General features: G+C 46.6%; 1 pseudogene; it reads left to right on the top strand.

The window, feature by feature from the left end:
- The first annotated feature begins 2,817 nt into the window (after positions 1 to 2,817).
- Positions 2,818 to 17,405, top strand: LOC100580237 (annotated as a pseudogene).
- The last annotated feature ends 1,490 nt before the right edge of the window (positions 17,406 to 18,895 follow it).

Genomic DNA, 18,895 nt, shown 5'->3' with positions numbered 1-18,895 from the left:
AACAAAAGGGTGGGGCAACATTCTTTGCTGTTCTAAAATCTATGACTTGACTTGGTTCAACCAGAACATATGAAGCATGGAAATCTCTCTCTTTGTGTCCTTGAAGGGTTTACATTTCTTTTAATGCCCACAAATTAGAAGCAAGAAATAATGGGTCATGTTATTATTAAATAGTATTTATTTCAAACCCAAATGTTACTTTTAATGGGGTACTAAACTAAGCAGCAGAAGTATGCAATAAGAACAGAGGAAATGTCATGTCCTCCAATCTTTGCTCAAAAGTCCCCCCATCTTATTTTTATTTTTTGAGACAGGGTCTTGCTCTGTTGCCCAGACTGTGAAGTGCAGTGATGCTATCATAGCTCACCAGAGCCTCAATCTCCTGGTCTCAAGGGATCCTCCTGCCTCAGTCTCCTAAGTGGTTGGTTCTACAGGCGTGCATCACCATGCCTGGCTAATTTTAAAATTTTTTGTAGAGATGAGGGTCTCGCTATGTTGCCTAGGCTTGTCTTGCACTCCTGGCCTCAAGCAATCCTCCCGCTTTGACCTCCCAAAATGCTGCTTGAGCCCCTGTGCCTGACCAAATGTCTCCTTATTTTGTTTGTTTGTTTGTTTGCTTGTTTGTGACAGAGTCTCACTCCATCACCAGGCTGTAGTACAGTGGCGCGATCTCGGCTCACTGCAACCTCTGCCTCCCGGGTTCAAGCGATTCTCCTGCCTCAGCCTCCCAAATAGCTGGGACTATAGACGCATGGCCGCCACACCCAGCTAATTTTTGTATTTTTAGTAGAGACAGCATTTCACCATATTGGCCAGGATGGTCTCGATCTCTTGACCTCATGATCCACCTACCTCAGCCTCCCAAAGTGCTGGGAATACAGGTGTGAGCCACCATGCCGGGCCCCAAATGTCTCCTTTTTAAAGAGCTCTCAGCCTCTATTTAAAATTGCAACCCAATGGCCATGCCTCCCTCCAGCACTGGAGATTGTCTCAACTCTGCTCTCCTTTTCTTTTTCTGTAGCACTTATCAACTTCCAGTAGATAATATAATTTACTAATTTAACACACCTATTATTTATCGCCTTTAGAAGCAGATTTCTCTGATGTATCCTATGCACCCAGCACTGTACAGAAGAGAATTCTGAGCAGAATTGGGCCTTTTCCAGTATACTGAGACTTCTTCCAAAACTTAAGAAAATGTTTAGCTGGAAGATAGTCTGTATCAGTCTGTTTTAAAATACAGGCATGCACACTGTGCCACGATGGCTTTCCCATCTCAGTAGTAGACTCTGCTTATCATGTCCATCAACAATCAGAAAATAATGATTTGTTCCTACATCAACACTGCAGTTACTCAGTTCATATATTTATTTATTGAACTGAGAGCTTCTACTAAATTGTGAATATGTCAAATAGTGTTTGTTGAGCTGAGAGTCTCTTTATGTGATAAGTTTCTTTCTAAAACTAATTGCTGCTTTAGAATGCCTATAACGCAAATTATTCCACCTGGTACCCACTCCTCCTTTGAGAACAACACTTCCCACCTCATCCCACGGTTCTGGCAGGAGCAGCTCTGTTGGTGCATGGCCTTCTTCCTCCCCTTGGCTACAGTTGGCGGGTCCAAGGATGGGCATCTGACTTTAGCTAATCCAATCAGAGTCCTGCCTTGAGATTTGGCTAACTAGAACTGAATAAGGGAAACTCGCCCTCAGTGAAAGCTGCAAGATGTAAAAGTCAAGGGCCAAACAGTGCTCATGTTTCCTCCCAAATGAAGAAAGCAGATCTGTAAAGAGAGAGAAGAAAGCTACACGCAGAGAAAACTCATTCCACAAGTGCCCTGAAGATGGACTATATTCTTTCTGTCCTTCCTGTTGATATTTCATTCTTTCTTGGTTGTTGTTGTTGCTTCGTTTTGACATAGTCCTTCCAATAAATACCTTGGGATCCACTCTAGTCCCACTTGGGGATCTACTCCTTGCAGCTCCCAATCCATGCATTAAGAGGTCATGATAAAGACAGTCACAGCTGGCTGGGCACAGTGGCCCACGCCTGTAATCCCAGCACTTTGGGAGGCCGAGGCAGGTGGATCACCTGAGGTCAGCCTGGCCAACATAGTGAAACCCTGTCTCTACTAAAAATACAAAAATAACTGGGCATGGTGGCAGGTGCCTGTAATCCCAGCTACTCGGGAGGCTAAGGCAGGAGAATTGCTTGAACCCAGGAGGCAGAGGTTGCAGCGAGCTGAGATCACCCCATTGCACTCCAGCCTGGCTGACAACTGTGAAACGCAGTCTCAAAAAACAAAACATGGCCGGGCGCGGTGGCTCACGCCTGTAATCCCAGCACTTTGGGAGGCCGAGGTGGGTGGATCATGAGGTCAGGAGATGGAGACCATCCTGGCTAACATAGTGAAAACCCATCTCTACTAAAAATAAAAAAAAAAATTAGCCGGGCATGGTGGCAGGTTCCTGTAGTCCCAGCGGCTCGGGAGACTGAGGCAGGAGAATGGCGTGAACCTGGGAGGCAGAGCTTGCAGTGAGCCGAGAACGCGCCACTGCACTCCAGCCTGGGCGACTGAGCAAGACTCCGTCTCAAAACAAAACAAAACAAAACACAAAGACAGTCACAGCAACTACTGAGATGGGAAAGCTATCATGGCATGGTGTGCATGCCTGTATTTTAAAACAGACTGATACTTACAGACTTACTTACAGACTATCTTCCAGCTAAACATTTTCCTAAGTTTTGGAAGAAGTCTCAGTAAATTGGAACAAGTCTCAATTTTCCTGCTCAGAATTCTCTGATGCTCAGATGATGATGGTTCAATTGGAGGTAGCTCACCAGGGCAAACAGCCTGCTTCTGCCACTGCCAGAGGAAAGAAGGTGGAAGCTGCTCAAAAAGAGGAGCTTCAGTTGGAGCAACTCACCTTGGCACTAAAAGAAAGATATGAAGTCCCCTGGGGAAGTCAGAAGCTGACAAAGGAAGAAAGAGAAAAATCCAGAAATGTTAAAGAGAAAGAGATCAACAACCGGTACATTAATAATCAGAATGACAGAAGAAACCTAGAAAATTTGCAAACTGCTTCAGTTTATGAAACTTTTCTCAATTGTAATAATTATTTGTCCATTCCATTATTATAAGGCATCTGTTTGATCAGAAATACCATGCATAAAAGAAGAGAAAAAGGATTTGTTCTGTGTGTCTTTTTTTTTTGCAGACAGAGTCTCACTCCCAGGCTGGAGTGCAGTGGCGTGACTCGGCTGCCTGCAACCTCCACCTCCGAGGATGAAGCAGTTCTCCTGCCTCAGCCTCCTGAGTAGCTGGGACTACAGGCATGCACCACCACGTCCACCTAATTTTTGTATTTTTAGTAGAGCTGAGGTGTCACCATGCTGGCCAGGCTGGTCTCAAACTCGTGACCTCAAGTGATCTGCCTACCTTGGCCTCCCAAAGTGCTGGGATTACAGGCGTGAGCCACCGTGCCCGGCCCTGTGTGACTTTTGACTCCAGTTTTTGGATGAATCAGGGTCCTAACAAGATACAAACAGCACAACCAATTTGGGGGAATGAAAAGAGTTTAAGACAGAGATGATGTATTATGGGATGGGCAGGGTTCAAGGAACCAACAAGGGAGAGTGCAGCTTCATGGGGCAAGCAATGGTGGGAAGGCATGACCCCCACCCTCTGAAGTCAGATGGGGCAAGGAGAGCAGAATGTTTCCAGAATCCAGAGACAGCAGCTGCGGAGAAAGAACAGCCTGCTAGAAACTGAGGCCACTTTCCTTCCACCCTCTAATCTTCTGCTATTCGCTCCACTTGCTGAACTCAGCTGGAATCCAGTGGCCAAGGGAGCCTGCTGATGCAATCCCTACAGGGCAGCTCTTGGGACACAGATCAGGGGTGAAATGGAGACAAGATCTGGATGGGCAAAGGAAGGAGATCCAGCTCACGTTTCAAGGGTGAGTTTCCACCCTAGCGCCAGCATTAGAGGGGGATGCTAGGGAGAGACAGCGCCCCTGACATCCCCCCCAGCTCTAGACCTCTGTTGCCACTTGGCTTTCAGACATCTGTCCCTCGGTGCCTCTCAGATCTAGCACATCCAAACCAGACCACTGATCTTGCTACTCAGTTCTGAGCCATCCTTGGACATCCTGATGACATGTCATGCTATTTTGCCAGATTTCTCTTCCTGGCCACCGAGGCTTAAAGCCTCAGGGCTACCTCCACTGTGTCCTCTTCGACATGCAGTCAGTTGCTACCCCCTCCCTCCACAATCCTATGCTCCACCATCTCACCCATCCTGTCTTTTCTCATTTTCTTCCAACTAGACCAGTGGCATCTACTTCTAACTGTCATCTCTAATCTCTTCCCCTTTAAAGGTACCCTACACACCACAGCCTGATTAATCTGTCTAAAACACGGCATGGATGGTGATTCATCTGCCCATGTCTTAACTAACCCAGCCCTTCCTTGTTCCCCAAATATGCCCCATGCTTGCCTGCCTTCATTTCTTGGCTAAAACCTTTCCTTTGCCTGGAGGAGGGGCTGCCCTTCACCTTTTTCTCCTGAAGCCAAGCTTTCTTTCACGCTCCCAAAATATTTTCATCTTCCCTCCTCCCCTCTCTCTAGATATTCTGCTTGTACCTTTCTTACGGCACATATTCCAGCTTAACTTATATTACCGTAATTCGGGGACATGGGTTCTTTCTTATTTTCCTTACCCCATTGCAAATTTGAGAGCCAGAGTCACGCCCTGTTCATTTCCGTAGCTGCCCCTGAGACCTAACCAAACAGCTGGCATATAGTGGATGCTAAATCCCCATGCAGTGAATGAATGAATGTGGCTATCACTTAGGATATTTTCCAAAAGCCATATGTACAATATATTTCTTGGCCTGTCTCTCTGGTCTACATAATGATACAAATCAAGGAAGGCCCTAACGAGTCCCATGTTGATTGTGGGGCATATGACTAATCCCGTAGTACACTTGGACTGCTTTATGAAAGCACTTTTCAAACAGCTTTATAGCATATCTAGGCCACAAGGTTGGGAATAGATACCTAGAGATTTATTGGATCATTAAATGAACTAGGGAACAATAGGCGTTGTGTTAATTTACACACACAGTGGGAGAGATCCAGGACACCTAAAACATCCCCATGTTAAAAATCAGCCCTCAGGCCCCATGTAGTCTGCAACTCACCCAAAAGTACCCCCACGAGGTACACAGGAGCCTCTCCCCAGGCTCATGGAAACAGCAACAAAAGTCTTAAAGTCTTAAGTCCACCACAAAGATCTGATCGGTGTAGGTGGGGGAGGATGGGGGGTGGGAGAGAAGAGAGGAATTGTCAAAAGTGCAGTGATTTAGTGTCTGTCTCTTTCTTCCCTTTTCCCTCCCTCCCTCCCATCACCCTGCCTCCTGCACAAGGAACTATTGAGAAGGCACAGAACAAACGCTCCCTTATGCGGCTCCCACGGCGTCTCTCGGTTTGTCGGAGACAGCTGCCCAAAGCACGCTATGGTTACTCATTACCCGGGTTCCCAGGCAGGAAAAGGAGCAAACTTAATAGACCCGAACTAACCCTGAGCTCAAATACTCCAGCCATAAATAAATAAATAAGTCAGGTGTACCAGGGGAAGGGGAGGGAAGTGAACGAGGAATGGCTGGGGAGGGGTCCGCAGTGTAAGCGGACTGAGTGGAGGCGGGGGGGGGGGCGTGGGGGGCGGTGGTGGGGAACACAACCCAAGAGTTTCTGAAAGGGGAGGGGAAGGCTGGAGGGAGGGAGGAAAACTCTTTTCTCCCTTTGGAGGAAGGACAGAGGGTGTTTGTGTTGCTTGCTTGTCCCCGCCTGCAGAGTGGACGAGAGGCTGTCAGTTGGCCATCTGGAGACCTTGCGGAAAACTAGAACTTTGAGGGGAAAGGAAAGAAAGTCCTGTTTCTCCAGCGTGAGATGTGGCTGGGGTTTTGCCTTCCTTCTGACTCACAGAGTAAATGGTTTAGTTCATGGCCATCGAAGTGCCCATTGAACAGATGGGAAGGTCAGGGATGGAGAGACAAGCAAACGGACTGAGGGGCAGAGTGACTGTTGGCAGGAAGTCAGTCGTGCCCCAAAACTTTGAAGTTGTCTCTATGAGTGCTCCTCAACCCACACACTTTTGCCCCACCCCCTACTCTGGAGACACTGGGCAACATCTGGAGAAGTTTTTCATGGTCACAACTGGGAAGCCAGGGTGGTACTGGCATTTAGTTGGTAGAGGCCAGGATGCTACTCACCATGCTACAAGGCACAGGACAAAACCCTGTAATAAAGAATGATCCAGGCCGGGTGTGGTGGCTCATGCCTGTAATCCCAGCACTTTGGGAGGCCGAGGTGGGTGGATCACCTGAAGTCAGGAGTTCAAGACCAGCCTGACCAACATGGTGAAACCCCATCTCTACTAAAATTACAAAATTAGCCTGGCATGGTGCCAGGCACCTGTAATCCCACGTACTCAGGAGGCAGAGACAGGAGAATCGCTTGAACCCAGGAGGCGGAGGTCACAGCGAGCCATGATCAAGCCATTGCACTCCAGCCTGGGCAACAGAGCAAGACTCTGTCTCAAAATAATAATAATAATAATAATAATAATAATAATAATAATGAATGATCCAGCCTCAAATGTCACGGTGCTGAGACTGAGAAATCCTGCTCAAGATGTAAGTCTCAGAACCCAGCCTCCATCCCAGGCCGCCTCTAATTCTGCAGATGGCATCTCTCAGTCCATAACAGGTCCGTAAATTCACTCCTTCTTCCAGGGTGAAGAATGGAGAAAAATCATAGAACAGCACATGCAACGATGCATTGATTATCTCCTTCCTGCTAACCCTGTGGCCAAGAACACAAAGCAAACACAACCCCCAACAGAGAAGGCAGGGGAGGAGCACACCAGTCAAACTAGCAGTCCCTGGTCCCCGCCTGATCATTGAACAGACTTCAGGGGGCGCAGCCTCTTTTACCTGGTCTTAGAATTTCTGCCAGTCTTGGCATGTTGGGGGCTTGGGAGGTTGCATTTTGGGTTTTGTTTTATGGCTTAATCTGGACCTCAATTCAGTCAAGTCAATGAGAGCAGGGACAGTCCCCAGTCACCACCTCAGGACCATGGCAAAATGTAATGAGCTTTTTCAGGAATTTAAAGTACTCACAGAAGGGCCTTCTGCAAAAATGAAGCATGACCCAATGAGTGTAGCCCAGCGCAGTGAGGGTGGAAAACTTCAAGGCCATTGTTTTTTGGGGGGCTGCGGCAGCCAAGAGTTGCTGGGCCCTGCACAACCCTCAAAGTACTCCCAGGAATGCCACTGGTCTTTCCACAGCTGTCCAGGGGTAGAGAATCCACTGAGGGTAAATGACTGTTACAGTCATGTCAGTACCTTAAAGGTTTGTGGTGGGGGGCTGTGGAGGATTTGGGGAGGGATTATATCTGTAGTGTGTGCATGTATGTGATGTGCATGTGCATGTATGTAATGTGTGTGTAGATGTGTGTGATGTGCAATATTTGTGCATATGTGTGTGCTTGTACCTGTATGTGATGTGTATGCATGGCATGTATGCATATATATAATGTGTGTGTGTATGTGTGTGCCTGTGTGTGTGTGTATGGCACACCAGCTGATCAATGCCAGAACAAGAAGACCAAGGAAGATTCCAGAGGTAAGACTGTCCTACATCTCTGATTGATGGGCATCTTTGAAGAGGTAGGCTAGCATCTAGAGGCTTCGAGAGGAAGCTCTGCAATTTCAATTCCTGTCTCTGCTACTTCGGAGCTATGTTACCTTGGGGAAGATGTTAAATTTCAGCAGGACCCAGTTTTTTCATCTCTGTAGAGGGGCAATAAAAGGACCTACCTGTGGGTTTCAGGAACTAGTGAATTCATGGAAAGCACCTAGCACTGGGCACAGAGTAAGCACTCAGATGTTGGCCATTCCAATTATCACTGCTTCAGGAGACAGTTCTTCCTGGAGTCTAACCTAAGGCTGCCTGCCTCCTTCCCTGACTCCCAGGAACTCCATTCCCCTGGTCACCATCTCTGTGTGACATAGTCCTCTTGACTTTAGCTGCTTCTCTTTGGGAATGTCAAACCTCAACACTCCAGCTGTCCCCAGTTCATGTAGCCCAGCCAGGAAGGAACCGGGGGAGTTGATCACCAACTCTCAGCCTCACACGTGCCTCAGGGACCCCAAAACCTTCTCTGGTGGCCCAGCAGACTGAAAAAATCTGGCTGGGGTTTTCCCCCCTTGTGCCTGCAGCCAATGCCAGCTGAGGCTTTCCCTCCTAATTCCCCAGATGCCTGACGGCGTTATTGCCACAATAAAGCAATGACAGTCCCCTATCAGCTCTCAATCAGCCTAGCCTGCCCTTCACAACCGGTTTGTCAGACCGCCCCGCCCTTCCTCGTTGTTAGCTCTCTGCTTGCTTATCTGCTGCTGGAGACACAAGTCTCTGGTTTAATTGTGGCAAATTAATGATTGAACTCCACAGCCAGCTCCTCCCCAAGTGCACGACAATCCCTCCCATTCAAGGCGCCAAGAAGGAACTCACTGTCATCGCGGAGACCAGAGTCAGCGGGTGAAGGCAGCGACCAGTTCTGGAACCACATTCAGTCCCACACCCAAGCAGCTGAGCGAAACTCTTCCTCCTCCACGAGGCCTCTCCCAGCCCTTCAGTTCATGACGCCTTGGTGAGAGAGGTCTGTATAGCTGCACTGAAGCTTCCTTTGTAGATCGATCGATGGTGCTGGGCCACAGAAATCACCAGCTTATTTCTCCTGGCATGTGAGCACCTGTGCCCGATGAGAGCAGATACATAATCAGTGTTGAGTTAATGAAGGAGCACAGACGAGTCTCCTCTCCCAACTCAATCACTTTTATTGTATAATGGTGGCTATATATTTAATAACATGTAACTCACAGGCACGGTTTCAAGCACTTCCTCCTAATAACTCTATAAGGTAGGTACTGTTACCATCAACACCTATTTTACAGATGAGGAAACTGAGGCACTGAGAGGTTAAGTTGCATGTGTAAGACTCTAATGAGTGGCAAACTAGGATTCAGACTCAGCGTCCACACACCTAAGCATCATAGTATACCCCACTCATGAGTATGCTACCCTTATATAAAATGGTAAAATGAAAACCTGGACTCTACCACCCAACTGAAGATCTAGAAGATGATCCATGCCTCACTCTGACTTTCTTTTTCTTTTGCTTTTCTTTTTTTTTTTTTTTTTTTTTGAGACGGAGTCTTGCTCAGTAACCCAGGCTGGAGTGCAGTGGCGCGATCTCAGCTGACTGCAAGTTCCGCCTCCCGGGTTCATGCCATTCCCCTGCCTCAGCTTCCCGAGTAGCTGGGACTACAGATGCCCGCCACCATGCCCGGCCAATTTTTTTTGTATTTTTAGTAGAGACGGGGTTTCACCATGTTAGCCAGGATGGTCTCCATCTCCTGACCTCATGATCCACCTGCCTCGGCCTCCCAAAGTGCTGGGATTATAGGCGCGAGCCACTGCACCTGGCCACTCTGACTTTCTTTATGCAGTCCTTTAGGTTGCCCTTCTTCTTTTTTTTTTTTTTTTTTTTTTTTTTGAGATGGAGTCTCACTTTGTCACCCAGGCTGGAGTGCAGTGGCACGATCTTGGCACACTGCAACCTCTGCCTCCCAGGTTCAAGCAATTCTCCTGCCTTAGCCTCCCAAGTAGCCAAATGTTATAGAGTTTACAAAATAGCTCCTTAGCCATCTCTTTTGGCACATAATCCCCACTCCCTTCTTTTTCTAACAATCTGGAAGGCTCTAAAATGATGGTACCCATGTTTGACAAAGGGTTTCTGGGCACTTCTGGACAGCCTGGGAATGTATTAATAGTTGGGAACTGAGATCAATATGTCTTAGATGTTTCATGGCCTAAGGGACAACAGCACAGCATTGTGATGAGGCTAAGAACAGGCTTTGGAGTTAGGCGTTCCTAGGGTTGAATCCCTCATGTCAATCAGCTGTTGACACAAGACTGTTGCAAACAAATGACTGGAACACTCAGTGGCTTAAAACAAGGGATATTTCATCCTGCATTTGCAGTCCTGCAAGGCTGACTGTGGTTCTGTGATCTACAATGGACTCAATGTGCAGCTTAGCTTGAGTATGCCAGTTGACTGAGCTTGGATCCAAAGCTATGGGTTGGTATCAGTTATCTACTGCTGTATAACTACCCTAAAACTTAGTACCTTAAAACAACAATTATGATTTCTTTCTCATGATTCTTTGGGTTGCCTGGGCTGATCTGCTGATCTTGCCTGGGTTCACTAATGTGGGTAGGGTCCAAGACAACCTCACCTGTGCAGCAATTTGGTGCTGGTTACCCACTGGGGCTCTTCCATTCTCTTCCATGTGGCTTCTTCTCAAGCAAGCTAGACAGACTTCCTCACAATATGATGGGCCCAGGGTTCCAAAAGGGTGGGAGTCCAACATGCAAGATCTCTCAAGGACTAGGCTCCAGAACCCACGCCCTTCGCTTCTGCCACATTCTATTGGCCAAAGCAAGTCACAAGGCAGCCCCCAGGTGCGGGATGGGAGAGAAATAGACTCCTGCTCTTGATGACACAAGTGGCAACTTCACACTGCAAAGGGCCTTGAATTGAGGGTGGTGTGATTCCTTGGTTGGTGGGGGGCAGCGCAGGGAGGTGATTAACACAGTCTAGCACATTCAGGCCCTAGTCGACTCATGTTTTTACTCAAGCCAAGACTCAAGGGCCAGTTGTAGCCTGGGACACACACTTCTTCAGGTGACCACAGGACCCCAAACCAAGCCAAAGTGCCCAAGTACCTGGCAGCTAGTACTCCTGGTGTGGTTGCTAACATTCCATCAGCCAAAGCACATCACATAGCCAAGGCCAACATCACAGTGTGCGGATAGCAGGAAAGGGTGTGTGTGTATAAAACTAAACAATAATCCAAGCTATCATAGCCCCACTGTAAATTCTCATTCTTAGTTGACCCATCAAAAACATGGGTTGTTTTAAGGCAAAGTGACCAATTCATCCCCATTTGCTTGGGACTTTGTTAGATTTAGTACTGAAAGTCTCATATCCCAAGAAACCTCTCAAACTTGGGCAAATAGGGATGGTATATCTTCCCTATGTTGAGGACTAAAGGAGATCCTCCCAACGGCTGCCAGCCAGATATCATCATTATGACTAGCCCCACTCTGTAGAAGAGAAAAGCAACTTTTCAGTGGCTCTAGAGACAGTAGGTGGAGTAGCCAATATTCAAACCTGACCCTATTGAAGCAGCTCTCTCCTATCATACATTTCTCATACCTGTTGCCTCCAAAGTCCTTCTCATTTGAGGTCTTCCTGGTCTTTATTTTTTTAATATTAAAACAATTTATTTTTTTTTGGACTGGGTCTTGCTCTGTTACCCAGGTTGGAGGGCAGTGGAGCAATCTTGGCTCACTTGCAACCTCCACCTCTTTGCCTCCAGTGATCCTCCCACTTCAGCCTCCTGAGTAGCTGGGACTCCAGGTGTGTGCTACCATGCCTGGCTAATCTTTTGTATTTTTAGTAGAGATGGAGTTTTGCTATGTTGCCCAGGCTGGTCTCAAACTCCTGGACTCAAGTGATCTACCCACCTTGACCTCCCAAAGTGCTGGGATTATAGGCATGAGCCACCATGCCCATCCCAAAACAAAACGTTTTAGTTGGCAAATAATAATTGCACATATTCCAGGGGTCCATGGTGATGTTTCCACACATATAATGTATAGTGATCAGATCAGGGTAATTAGTGTATCCATCATCTCAAACATTGATCATTTCTTTGTGTCAGGAACATTCACTATCCTTCCAGCTATTTGAAACTGTATATTATTGTTAACTATAGACATTCTACAGTGCTATAGAAGACTAGAATATATTCCTCCTATCTAGCTGTCATTTTTTTATGGATTTCAACAAACCTCTGTAAAGGGGAATGAGTTTCTCTCTGTAAAGGGAGAAACCAAGTCCTAGAGAAGTTAAGTGGGACACCTGCCAATGAGGTATATGGAGTACTGGGGCCAGCCTGAAACAAAGGGTAGACACAGGAAACAGAGGGGCTAACCCATAACCAGGAGGATGCCCTGAGAGCCAGGGAGGAGGATGCTGCCTGGGCTTGGGCTGGGCTGGGCTTGGCTGAGAATGGCTGAACCTCAGCACTAAGCTTCTCCCATCTCCCATGACTTAAGCTTTGGGAAATGGCCCATGAGATCTGACCCTCTAGAGTTGGATTCCAATCCTGCCCTGGGCTCTAACTCACTCACTGTGTGGCCCAGGGCAAGCTGTTCAACCTCCCTGGGCCTCCATTTCTCTGTTTATGGATGACCTGCCTGACTTTCCAAGAATCACTGGGAAACAGAGACTTGGAGTTCCCTAGAGAAAGGAGGTGTCATGGTAGGCTATCTGGCCACCACCTTGCAGGTGAACCCCAAAAGAGTGGCTTGGTAGTTTTTTCTCAAAGAAATTCCACAAAGAGGAAGAGTATTGGATTTGGCATCAGAACACCAGGTTCCAGTCCTGATTTGCTATTTAAAAGTCATCCATCGTCTCATAGCTATGGTCTTGCTCGAGTGTGAATCACAATTCTTGGCTTGTACAGGAGGATCAAATCAGGCAGGAATGCAACCACATCAGTCACCTGGAAGGGACGTAGGCATCCGCAGAGGAGGGGATGAGGTGTGGAGTCTCTGCCCGAACATCGGTTAAGTTGTGAGTGAATTGACTGGGATGAAACTGATGAGGATGGTAGTAACGATGTTTTAAAGCACCCGAGATTTCCCCTGGTTTCCTCAGGGAAGCCCCACCCTGAGACCTGGGACCGCCACTCCCAAATCCCTGTCCCAGATTCTTTCCTTTTCCGAGGGCATCTAGAGGACAAGCACCTTCTGATCGGAATGTTTTGCAAATACTCAACATCTGGAAGGAGCTGTTACAAAGGCCCCCTTTGTGTAGCCGGGAAATGGGCTGGCAATAAAACAGGGCCAGACCCCGCTGAGCTGGGAATGGCAGTGGGGAGAGGTGAGAGGAGCAGCGCAGAGCAGCCTGGGAGGAGGACCTGTGAGAGCCAGGTCTCCGAGAGGGGTGTCCGGGCAGCATGGGACAATGGAGAGTGACCATTGCATATCCAGCGCTTTCTATGTGCTATCTCTATAGTGTCTTATTTATGTAAAAGAAAGTTTCAGCAGTGGTCACAGTGAGTGGGGAAGATGTATCTGAAGTGTGGTGGGAAAGATGAAAGAATTCACTCAACAATATAACATTTTTCAGGTCTTGACAGAGAAGGCAGAAAAACCTTCCCTGCTGGAGTGTTAAAAGGTGACAATGCCCCAGCCGTGTTTCTAACCTGCATCATTCTCCCACTTCCTTAGAGCCATGTGCTCAGAAAGCAGGTCCAGGTGCCCTTGCAGGAGCCTCCTGTCCCTTTGTTCCAGCAGGTGTCTGTGAGTCTGTGTGCACACCCTCGGGGGCTTATGGGACCTATAAGAACAGATGATGCAGTGCCATGATTCTTCCCGTCTGTTCTGCCACAACCAAGCAATGCTCTGCCCTTCCTTGTATGCCCCCTGGCCCCAAGGCAGTCTGAAAACACAAGGGAGTTCTCTTGATGGAAATTTCTTCGGAGACTGCAGGCCTGCTATGCAAGTTGCTTCCCAAAAGCCAGAAAGCCATATGCTATTTCCTTCCAAAAGTATCTGGAAATCAATTCAGGCAGCTCTTGCAGAATCTCAGAATCTCACGGCTGGAACGAATCTCAGGAATCCGATTGCAAATGGGCAGTGGATGGACCACCTGCTTTAGACTCCATGAGGGGGCTTGTTAAACATGCAGAGTCCCAGGCTGAGCCCTGGAACCACCTGGTGAATGGGGATGGGGAGTTGGAATCCAGAAATCTGCATTTGATAAGCTCTATGAGTGATTTTTCATTCAAGTGTGAGAAGTATTGATCCGAATCCTGACCCAGCCTCCAGGACAGCAGCACTTGCTAAGGCGAGACACACGGCTGTTTTTTTCCATTGTTAAACATATCTAAGGCTGCATGCATTTCCCTTAGCATTCAGAAAGGCTTTCTCAACTTTCTTTTTTTATATCTAATCTTAGCTTTCTGTGCATCCTCCTTGCATAATTTATTGAGCACAGACTATCTACTGGGTGAGTTCATTGCATATTGCCTTTTCACTATTCATGGCATCCTTTGAGTCACATACAGTTGGAGGCAGCTGGAGAGGGAGGGGAAAATAAGAAGAAAAGAGGTTGTGGGAAAAGAAGGGAAAGGCAGAGATGAGGAAGACATTCCCTTGTCTCCTGCCTTTGGGAACAATAAGCTGACTTCTTGGTGTGTCCTGGTCATCTTTACAACTGGAGCAGGTAGAGTGTCATTGAAACTCAGAATTGCCACATTTGGAAAAACTAAATTCTACTTTTGTTTTTCCAGACTTCCCAGGCCATATTACATCTTTCTGACCAGTTGGATGCTATAGGAAGTCAGCTCAGGTGCTTCCAGGAAACCTTAGGCTTTTGTGAGAAAAAGAAGGCATGCAGCTGGTACTAGCCTCCCCTCTTCTTCCAGCGTTGGACAGTGCATTCATTTTCTAGGGCTCTCATAACAAATTACCACCCTCTGGTGGCTTAAAGCAACAGGATCTTATTATCTCAGAGTTCTGGAGGCTAGAAGTTTAAAACCAAGGTGTCAGTGGGGCCATACTCCCTCCAAAGCCTATAGGAGAGAATTTTCCTTGCCTCTTCCAGCTCCTGGTGGTTCCTGGCTGATATGGTTTGGCTTTGTCCCCACTCAAATCTCATCTTGAATTATAGCTCCCATAATTCCCAAGTGTTGTGGGAGGCACCAAGTGGGAGGTAACTGAATCACAGGAACAGGTTTTTTCTGTGCTGTTCTTGTGATAGTGAACATGTCTCACGAGATCTGATGGTTTTATAAAGGGGAGTTTCCCTGCACTTGCTCTCCTGCTGCTGCCATGTAAGACGTGACTTTGCTCCTCATTCACCTTCTGCCATAATTGTGAGGACTCCCTAGACGTGTGGAACTGTGAGTTGATTCAACTTCTTTCCTTTATAAATTACCCAGTCTCAGGTATGTCTTTATTAGCAGCGTAAGAACAGACTAATACACTGGCATTCCCTGGCTTGTGACATCATTCCAATCTCTGCTTCTGTCTTCATATTGCCTTTTCCTGCCTGTCTTTGTGTGTCCTTTTCTGTCTCTTATAAGGACACAATCACTGAAGCTCACTCTAATTCCATATGATCTCATCTCAATCCTTAACTACATCTGAAAAGATTCTATAAGGTCACATTCTGAGGTTCCAGGTGGACATGGATTTTGGTCCAACCCACCACGGATAGGGACATTGTATTAGTCCATTCTCATGCTGCTATAAGGACATACCCGAGACTGGGCAATTTATAAAGGAAATAGGTTTGATTGATTCACAGTTCTGCAGGGCTGGGGAGGCCTCAGGAAACTTGCAATCATGACGGAAGGGGAAGCAAACACATCCTTCTTCACATGGAGGCAGGAGAGAGAAGAATGAGTGTGAGTGAAGGGGAAGCCCCTTATAAAACCATCAGATCTCATGAGAACTTACTCACTATTATGAGAACATCATGGCGGAAACAGCCTCCATGATTCAATTACTTCCTACCAGGTCCCTCCGATGATACGTGGGAATTATGGGAACTACAATTCAAGATGAGATTTGGGTGGGGTCACAGCCAAATCATGTCAGACATGATTTACAGAGCCACGGCAGCCTGAGGGGCAGCATGAGGACAAAAATAAGCTAAGAAAGGCAGAGACATCAAAGGCTAAATGTGAAGACTCTGAGCTGAGCCATGAGCTGTCAGGTCTGGAAAGAGTCAGTGCAATAAAAACAGCATGGTTCATATTGGCTGTGGAGTCACCCAGACCTGGGTTTAAATTCCAGGCCACTGTCACTTTTAGGAGGGAAACCCAGAAGAGTTTTCTCATGGCTTTAAACTTTATCTAACCTCTTTGAAAATTTTATTTGAGGAATACACAAGATAATGCACTCAATAATTCACTCACACTCCTTGTTCTTTACCTAAGAGCAGAAACTTTGCCTTACTTATTTTTATATCTCCTGCATATGACACATAATATACAGTAATTAATATTTGTGGGCCCAGAGTAATCAACCAAATATTTGTTATGTGTCAGTAGCTACTTTAAATATTACAAAGCTTCAGTTTCTACCAGTGAAATACAGGGATTTGTTGGGCCTGGGTTACTGGAGTATTACTGGAATAATAGGCAATTAAAGATCAGGAAGGCTTCCAGTTCAACGTGGTAGATGAAGTATGCATGTGTGCCCCCACTCCAATCTCACATTAAATTGTAATTCCCCAGTGTCGGGGGTGGGGCCTGGTGGGAGGTGATTGGATCATGGGGGTGAATTTCTCATGAATGGTCTAGCACTTTCCCCCTTGGTACTGTCCTCATGATAGTGAGTGAGTTCTCATGAGATCTGGTCGTTTAAGTGTGTGCAGTATCCCGCCCACCCGTGTTCTCTTGCTTCTGCTCTGGCCATGTGACATGACTGCTCCCCTTCACCTTCTGCCATGATTGTAAGCTTCCTGAGGCCTCCCCAGAAGCCGAGTAAATGCCAGCACCACGCTTCCTGTACAGCCTACAGAACCATGAGCCAATTAAACCTCTTTTCTTTATAAATTACAGTCTCAGATATTTCTTTATAGCAACGCTTGAATGGCTTAATACAACATGATCCTTTCTACTCCTTCCCTAAGCCCCTGAAATGATAGTAAATGAAATTAAAAGATAAAAAAAGTCAGAAAGACAAGGAGAATGAGAGAGGAGAGGACATGAGAGGGTTTTGAAAATAAGCAGCTCTCTCTTCGCTCTTCCTTAGCGCTGCCTACGGAGATGGCAGCCATCTCCTACTTGGCATCGTGGCCACCCTCAGACCCCTCGTGAAGCCCAGGATCATGAAAAACAGAACCAAGAAGTTCATCTGGCACCAGTCAGATCCATATGTCAAAATTAAGTGTAAATGGCAGAAACCCAGAGGTACTGACAACAGGGTTCATAGAAAGTTCAAGGGCTGCTCAACATTAGTTATAGGAGTGACAAAAAAACAAAGCACATGCCGCCCAGTGGCTTCCAGAAGTTCCTGGTCCACAATGTCAAGGAGTTAGAAGTGCTGCCGATGTGCAACAAATCTTACTGTGCTGAGATGGCTCACAATGTTTCCTCCAAAAATGGCAAAGCCATCATGGAAAGAGCAGCCCAGCTGCTCTCAGAGCCACCAACCCCAATGCCAGGCTGCACAGTGAAGAACAGGAATAGACAGCTCACGTGCATGTCTTATTTGTGTTTAAACAAAACCATAAAAACTGCCTGAAAAAAAAAAGAAGAAAAAGTCAGCAACTGATTTAGCTGATTAAAAAAAGTTGAAGCACAACTGACTACAGAGGAAGAGGCCATGCAAGGTAGCCGACCCACACCTTGACACACCAGGATGCAAGGAACTGGATGGAGTCACCTGTTGTCTCCCAAAGCAGTGTGTGCAATGGGGCAGGGAACAGCAGGCTTCCTTGAGTGTCTGTACCAAGCTACCGGAGCTCCCAGATCCCCAGCACACCCCCGCCCTATGCACCAGGCAACTCCTCGTCCGCCACAACAGGAGACAAAACTGAACCAGGGGGAGTCCAGATGTGGGGACTGCACAGGGCAGGCGAAGCACAAGGACCAGAAGACAGGGGTACTAAAGAAATGTCTACATGCCCCTTCACCTAGTATGCTCTCCAAATGTTAGAGACTAACTTACAATCCACCCATGAGAACCGTCTGGATTCCTCTGTGGTAAGATTGATCATCCCAAGAGAAAGCCCTAAATATAGTGATATTTAAGAGTCTCCAGTGAAAAGCGGTGTCTCTCTCTAAGTGACCTACCATGAGATTTACCAGCTGTCTGGTCCCATCCACCTCCACCCCTACATCCAGAGCGTTCAATGAGGCAAGCATCATCAGGCAGTCAGAGAAAATTCCCAGTAGGAATGACAGAGACTAAAATAAGAAAATAGTATGGGGAAGTGGGGGTGGTGGGAGCAAGGAAGGAGAAAGAAACCTGGAGAAAATAGGGAGCAAAAGAAAAAAAAAAGAAAAACGGTGACCTCCTTTCATTATTATCCTTGGATAGATAGAAGAAAGTATTGCCTTCAAGAAAGAAGAACAGAAGGCCACAAGAAGGAATTTTATGGCAACTAGAGCTTTTAAAAATTACTAAGTTTCTCTTACTCCTTACTAAGAGAAACAGTAAGACAGAATGATGAAAAAGAAGATCAAAGCAGGGGTTCCAAGATCCAACAAATAAGAATTCCAAAAGAAGAACAGAAAAAAATTGAGGAAAGGAAATTGTGAAATAAATAAGAAAGTGAACATGAGTTTCCATATTGAAATAGATGATCAGGGGCCCAGTTCAATGACTGAAAATAGACCCATACCAAGACCCTGAGTCATGAAATTTCAGCTCATTAGACATAAAATAACCTTCAAAGGAGGGAAGTAGGAGGTGAGGAAAGGAGAGAGAGGGAAAGAGAGAGAGAGAGAGAAATTTCATATACAAAAGAGAAGGAATCTGAAGAGTATGGAACAATTCAATAGCAATACACAAGATGAGAAGGTAATGGAGAAATAATATCAAATTTCTTAGATAAATTGATTTTCCACCTAGACGTCTGTAGCAAACAAACTATCAATCAAGTGTGACAAAAACATTTTAGAATATGCAAGTTCTCAAAAAATTTTCCTCCACAGAAAGCTATGGAAGGATATGC

The sequence above is a fragment of the Nomascus leucogenys genome, chromosome 14, assembly GCF_006542625.1.
Source record: "Nomascus leucogenys isolate Asia chromosome 14, Asia_NLE_v1, whole genome shotgun sequence".
Lineage (NCBI taxonomy): Eukaryota > Metazoa > Chordata > Mammalia > Primates > Hylobatidae > Nomascus > Nomascus leucogenys.
This window is presented reverse-complemented; position numbering and strand designations above follow the sequence as displayed.